A 7,500-nucleotide genomic window follows, 5' to 3' on the forward strand; every position below is an offset into this window, starting at 1 on the left:
GACTCGATGAAGTTTCGTTCCGAGTCGACCGAAAGGCGATGCGCGGCGTCCCGGAGTCGATCCGGGCCGACGGAACTTGTAAAAATTTCGGTCCGAGTCGACCGAAAGGCGATGCGCGGCGTCCCGGAGTCGATCCGGGCCGACGGGACTTGTAAAAATTTCGGTCCGAGTCGACCGAAAGGCGATGCGCGGCGTCCCGGAGTCGATCCGGGCCGACGGGACTTGTAAAAATTACGGTCCGAGTCGACCGAAAGGCGATGCGCGGCGTCCCGGAGTCGATCCGGGCCGACGGGACTTGTAAAAATTTCGGTCCGAGTCGACCGAAAGGCGATGCGCGGCGTCCCGGAGTCGATCCGGGCCGACGGGACTTGTAAAAATTTCGGTCCGAGCCGACCGAAAGGCGATGCGCGGCGTCCCGGAGTCGATCCGGGCCGACGGGACTTGTAAAAATTTCGGTCCGAGTCGACCGAAAGGCGATGCGCGGCGTCCCGGAGTCGATCCGGGCCGACGGGACTTGTAAAAATTACGGTCCGAGTCGACCGAAAGGCGATGCGCGGCGTCCCGGAGTCGATCCGGGCCGACGGGACTTGTAAAAATTTCGGTCCGAGTCGACCGAAAGGCGATGCGCGGCGTCCCGGAGTCGATCCGGGCCGACGGGACTTGTAAAAATTTCGGTCCGAGTCGACCGAAAGGCGATGCGCGGCGTTCCGGAGTCGATCCGGGCCGACGGGACTTGTAAAAATTTCGGTCCGAGTCGACCGAAAGGCGATGCGCGGCGTCCCGGAGTCGATCCGGGCCGACGGGACTTGTAAAAATTTCGGTCCGAGTCGACCGAAAGGCGATGCGCGGCGTCTTGGAGACTATACGGGCCGACGGGACTCGATGAAGTTTCGTTCCGAGTCGACCGAAAGGCGATGCGCGGCGTCCCGGAGTCGATCCGGGCCGACGGAACTTGTAAAAATTTCGGTCCGAGTCGACCGAAAGGCGATGCGCGGCGTCCCGGAGTCGATCCGGGCCGACGGGACTTGTAAAAATTTCGGTCCGAGTCGACCGAAAGGCGATGCGCGGCGTCCCGGAGTCGATCCGGGCCGACGGGACTTGTAAAAATTACGGTCCGAGTCGACCGAAAGGCGATGCGCGGCGTCCCGGAGTCGATCCGGGCCGACGGGACTTGTAAAAATTTCGGTCCGAGTCGACCGAAAGGCGATGCGCGGCGTTCCGGAGTCGATCCGGGCCGACGGGACTTGTAAAAATTTCGGTCCGAGTCGACCGAAAGGCGATGCGCGGCGTCCCGGAGTCGATCCGGGCCGACGGGACTTGTAAAAATTTCGGTCCGAGTCGACCGAAAGGCGATGCGCGGCGTCCCGGAGTCGATCCGGGCCGACGGGACTTGTAAAAATTTCGGTCCGAGCCGACCGAAAGGCGATGCGCGGCGTCCCGGAGTCGATCCGGGCCGACGGGACTTGTAAAAATTACGGTCCGAGTCGACCGAAAGGCGATGCGCGGCGTCCCGGAGTCGATCCGGGCCGACGGGACTTGTAAAAATTTCGGTCCGAGTCGACCGAAAGGCGATGCGCGGCGTTCCGGAGTCGATCCGGGCCGACGGGACTTGTAAAAATTTCGGTCCGAGTCGACCGAAAGGCGATGCGCGGCGTCCCGGAGTCGATCCGGGCCGACGGGACTTGTAAAAATTACGGTCCGAGTCGACCGAAAGGCGATGCGCGGCGTCCCGGAGTCGATCCGGGCCGACGGGACTTGTAAAAATTTCGGTCCGAGTCGACCGAAAGGCGATGCGCGGCGTCCCGGAGTCGATCCGGGCCGACGGGACTTGTAAAAATTTCGGTCCGAGTCGACCGAAAGGCGATGCGCGGCGTTCCGGAGTCGATCCGGGCCGACGGGACTTGTAAAAATTTCGGTCCGAGTCGACCGAAAGGCGATGCGCGGCGTCCCGGAGTCGATCCGGGCCGACGGGACTTGTAAAAATTTCGGTCCGAGTCGACCGAAAGGCGATGCGCGGCGTCTTGGAGACTATACGGGCCGACGGGACTCGATGAAGTTTCGTTCCGAGTCGACCGAAAGGCGATGCGCGGCGTCCCGGAGTCGATCCGGGCCGACGGAACTTGTAAAAATTTCGGTCCGAGTCGACCGAAAGGCGATGCGCGGCGTCCCGGAGTCGATCCGGGCCGACGGGACTTGTAAAAATTTCGGTCCGAGTCGACCGAAAGGCGATGCGCGGCGTCCCGGAGTCGATCCGGGCCGACGGGACTTGTAAAAATTACGGTCCGAGTCGACCGAAAGGCGATGCGCGGCGTCCCGGAGTCGATCCGGGCCGACGGGACTTGTAAAAATTTCGGTCCGAGTCGACCGAAAGGCGATGCGCGGCGTCCCGGAGTCGATCCGGGCCGACGGGACTTGTAAAAATTTCGGTCCGAGTCGACCGAAAGGCGATGCGCGGCGTTCCGGAGTCGATCCGGGCCGACGGGACTTGTAAAAATTTCGGTCCGAGTCGACCGAAAGGCGATGCGCGGCGTCCCGGAGTCGATCCGGGCCGACGGGACTTGTAAAAATTACGGTCCGAGTCGACCGAAAGGCGATGCGCGGCGTCCCGGAGTCGATCCGGGCCGACGGGACTTGTAAAAATTTCGGTCCGAGTCGACCGAAAGGCGATGCGCGGCGTTCCGGAGTCGATCCGGGCCGACGGGACTTGTAAAAATTTCGGTCCGAGTCGACCGAAAGGCGATGCGCGGCGTCCCGGAGTCGATCCGGGCCGACGGGACTTGTAAAAATTACGGTCCGAGTCGACCGAAAGGCGATGCGCGGCGTCCCGGAGTCGATCCGGGCCGACGGGACTTGTAAAAATTTCGGTCCGAGTCGACCGAAAGGCGATGCGCGGCGTCCCGGAGTCGATCCGGGCCGACGGGACTTGTAAAAATTACGGTCCGAGTCGACCGAAAGGCGATGCGCGGCGTCCCGGAGTCGATCCGGGCCGACGGGACTTGTAAAAATTTCGGTCCGAGTCGACCGAAAGGCGATGCGCGGCGTTCCGGAGTCGATCCGGGCCGACGGGACTTGTAAAAATTACGGTCCGAGTCGACCGAAAGGCGATGCGCGGCGTCCCGGAGTCGATCCGGGCCGACGGGACTTGTAAAAATTTCGGTCCGAGTCGACCGAAAGGCGATGCGCGGCGTTCCGGAGTCGATCCGGGCCGACGGGACTTGTAAAAATTTCGGTCCGAGTCGACCGAAAGGCGATGCGCGGCGTCCCGGAGTCGATCCGGGCCGACGGGACTTGTAAAAATTACGGTCCGAGTCGACCGAAAGGCGATGCGCGGCGTCCCGGAGTCGATCCGGGCCGACGGGACTTGTAAAAATTTCGGTCCGAGTCGACCGAAAGGCGATGCGCGGCGTCCCGGAGTCGATCCGGGCCGACGGGACTTGTAAAAATTTCGGTCCGAGTCGACCGAAAGGCGATGCGCGGCGTTCCGGAGTCGATCCGGGCCGACGGGACTTGTAAAAATTTCGGTCCGAGTCGACCGAAAGGCGATGCGCGGCGTCCCGGAGTCGATCCGGGCCGACGGGACTTGTAAAAATTTCGGTCCGAGTCGACCGAAAGGCGATGCGCGGCGTCTTGGAGACTATACGGGCCGACGGGACTCGATGAAGTTTCGTTCCGAGTCGACCGAAAGGCGATGCGCGGCGTCCCGGAGTCGATCCGGGCCGACGGAACTTGTAAAAATTTCGGTCCGAGTCGACCGAAAGGCGATGCGCGGCGTCCCGGAGTCGATCCGGGCCGACGGGACTTGTAAAAATTTCGGTCCGAGTCGACCGAAAGGCGATGCGCGGCGTCCCGGAGTCGATCCGGGCCGACGGGACTTGTAAAAATTACGGTCCGAGTCGACCGAAAGGCGATGCGCGGCGTCCCGGAGTCGATCCGGGCCGACGGGACTTGTAAAAATTTCGGTCCGAGTCGACCGAAAGGCGATGCGCGGCGTCCCGGAGTCGATCCGGGCCGACGGGACTTGTAAAAATTTCGGTCCGAGCCGACCGAAAGGCGATGCGCGGCGTCCCGGAGTCGATCCGGGCCGACGGGACTTGTAAAAATTTCGGTCCGAGTCGACCGAAAGGCGATGCGCGGCGTCCCGGAGTCGATCCGGGCCGACGGGACTTGTAAAAATTACGGTCCGAGTCGACCGAAAGGCGATGCGCGGCGTCCCGGAGTCGATCCGGGCCGACGGGACTTGTAAAAATTTCGGTCCGAGTCGACCGAAAGGCGATGCGCGGCGTCCCGGAGTCGATCCGGGCCGACGGGACTTGTAAAAATTTCGGTCCGAGTCGACCGAAAGGCGATGCGCGGCGTTCCGGAGTCGATCCGGGCCGACGGGACTTGTAAAAATTTCGGTCCGAGTCGACCGAAAGGCGATGCGCGGCGTCCCGGAGTCGATCCGGGCCGACGGGACTTGTAAAAATTTCGGTCCGAGTCGACCGAAAGGCGATGCGCGGCGTCTTGGAGACTATACGGGCCGACGGGACTCGATGAAGTTTCGTTCCGAGTCGACCGAAAGGCGATGCGCGGCGTCCCGGAGTCGATCCGGGCCGACGGAACTTGTAAAAATTTCGGTCCGAGTCGACCGAAAGGCGATGCGCGGCGTCCCGGAGTCGATCCGGGCCGACGGGACTTGTAAAAATTTCGGTCCGAGTCGACCGAAAGGCGATGCGCGGCGTCCCGGAGTCGATCCGGGCCGACGGGACTTGTAAAAATTACGGTCCGAGTCGACCGAAAGGCGATGCGCGGCGTCCCGGAGTCGATCCGGGCCGACGGGACTTGTAAAAATTTCGGTCCGAGTCGACCGAAAGGCGATGCGCGGCGTTCCGGAGTCGATCCGGGCCGACGGGACTTGTAAAAATTTCGGTCCGAGTCGACCGAAAGGCGATGCGCGGCGTCCCGGAGTCGATCCGGGCCGACGGGACTTGTAAAAATTTCGGTCCGAGTCGACCGAAAGGCGATGCGCGGCGTCCCGGAGTCGATCCGGGCCGACGGGACTTGTAAAAATTTCGGTCCGAGCCGACCGAAAGGCGATGCGCGGCGTCCCGGAGTCGATCCGGGCCGACGGGACTTGTAAAAATTACGGTCCGAGTCGACCGAAAGGCGATGCGCGGCGTCCCGGAGTCGATCCGGGCCGACGGGACTTGTAAAAATTTCGGTCCGAGTCGACCGAAAGGCGATGCGCGGCGTTCCGGAGTCGATCCGGGCCGACGGGACTTGTAAAAATTTCGGTCCGAGTCGACCGAAAGGCGATGCGCGGCGTCCCGGAGTCGATCCGGGCCGACGGGACTTGTAAAAATTACGGTCCGAGTCGACCGAAAGGCGATGCGCGGCGTCCCGGAGTCGATCCGGGCCGACGGGACTTGTAAAAATTTCGGTCCGAGTCGACCGAAAGGCGATGCGCGGCGTCCCGGAGTCGATCCGGGCCGACGGGACTTGTAAAAATTTCGGTCCGAGTCGACCGAAAGGCGATGCGCGGCGTTCCGGAGTCGATCCGGGCCGACGGGACTTGTAAAAATTTCGGTCCGAGTCGACCGAAAGGCGATGCGCGGCGTCCCGGAGTCGATCCGGGCCGACGGGACTTGTAAAAATTTCGGTCCGAGTCGACCGAAAGGCGATGCGCGGCGTCTTGGAGACTATACGGGCCGACGGGACTCGATGAAGTTTCGTTCCGAGTCGACCGAAAGGCGATGCGCGGCGTCCCGGAGTCGATCCGGGCCGACGGAACTTGTAAAAATTTCGGTCCGAGTCGACCGAAAGGCGATGCGCGGCGTCCCGGAGTCGATCCGGGCCGACGGGACTTGTAAAAATTTCGGTCCGAGTCGACCGAAAGGCGATGCGCGGCGTCCCGGAGTCGATCCGGGCCGACGGGACTTGTAAAAATTACGGTCCGAGTCGACCGAAAGGCGATGCGCGGCGTCCCGGAGTCGATCCGGGCCGACGGGACTTGTAAAAATTTCGGTCCGAGTCGACCGAAAGGCGATGCGCGGCGTCCCGGAGTCGATCCGGGCCGACGGGACTTGTAAAAATTTCGGTCCGAGTCGACCGAAAGGCGATGCGCGGCGTTCCGGAGTCGATCCGGGCCGACGGGACTTGTAAAAATTTCGGTCCGAGTCGACCGAAAGGCGATGCGCGGCGTCCCGGAGTCGATCCGGGCCGACGGGACTTGTAAAAATTACGGTCCGAGTCGACCGAAAGGCGATGCGCGGCGTCCCGGAGTCGATCCGGGCCGACGGGACTTGTAAAAATTTCGGTCCGAGTCGACCGAAAGGCGATGCGCGGCGTTCCGGAGTCGATCCGGGCCGACGGGACTTGTAAAAATTTCGGTCCGAGTCGACCGAAAGGCGATGCGCGGCGTCCCGGAGTCGATCCGGGCCGACGGGACTTGTAAAAATTACGGTCCGAGTCGACCGAAAGGCGATGCGCGGCGTCCCGGAGTCGATCCGGGCCGACGGGACTTGTAAAAATTTCGGTCCGAGTCGACCGAAAGGCGATGCGCGGCGTCCCGGAGTCGATCCGGGCCGACGGGACTTGTAAAAATTACGGTCCGAGTCGACCGAAAGGCGATGCGCGGCGTCCCGGAGTCGATCCGGGCCGACGGGACTTGTAAAAATTTCGGTCCGAGTCGACCGAAAGGCGATGCGCGGCGTTCCGGAGTCGATCCGGGCCGACGGGACTTGTAAAAATTTCGGTCCGAGTCGACCGAAAGGCGATGCGCGGCGTCCCGGAGTCGATCCGGGCCGACGGGACTTGTAAAAATTTCGGTCCGAGTCGACCGAAAGGCGATGCGCGGCGTCCCGGAGTCGATCCGGGCCGACGGGACTTGTAAAAATTTCGGTCCGAGCCGACCGAAAGGCGATGCGCGGCGTCCCGGAGTCGATCCGGGCCGACGGGACTTGTAAAAATTTCGGTCCGAGTCGACCGAAAGGCGATGCGCGGCGTCCCGGAGTCGATCCGGGCCGACGGGACTTGTAAAAATTACGGTCCGAGTCGACCGAAAGGCGATGCGCGGCGTCCCGGAGTCGATCCGGGCCGACGGGACTTGTAAAAATTTCGGTCCGAGTCGACCGAAAGGCGATGCGCGGCGTCCCGTAGTCGATCCGGGCCGGGAGCCTGTCGGAACATCGTCAAACGAGCCTCGGTTAATTTCGACAAAGTTCCCGGAGTTCAAAATTTTTTCGATAGCCCGCGGAGGTTTCGCCCCGTAAGCCGACCGTGCTACCACCGTACCGGCGCCGACGTCCTAGCGGCCAGGCTCCTACTAGTAAGAGGAGCGAGTCGGTCGGGCCGGTCTCCCGTCGTCCGCCTGCTACGCCGTACCGGTACGTGCTCGAGCACGATACGTACGTCGGCGTAGACCAGGAGCGGGCGTTCGCGGACCGTTCCGTGCCTCGTACCAAAGAAACTACGCGACTCGCGTTGTTTCATCTATCGTCACTGCATTACCGCGGGTCGGTG

The sequence above is a fragment of the Neodiprion virginianus genome, unplaced genomic scaffold (genome assembly GCF_021901495.1).
Source record: "Neodiprion virginianus isolate iyNeoVirg1 unplaced genomic scaffold, iyNeoVirg1.1 ptg000023l, whole genome shotgun sequence".
Taxonomy (NCBI): domain Eukaryota; kingdom Metazoa; phylum Arthropoda; class Insecta; order Hymenoptera; family Diprionidae; genus Neodiprion; species Neodiprion virginianus.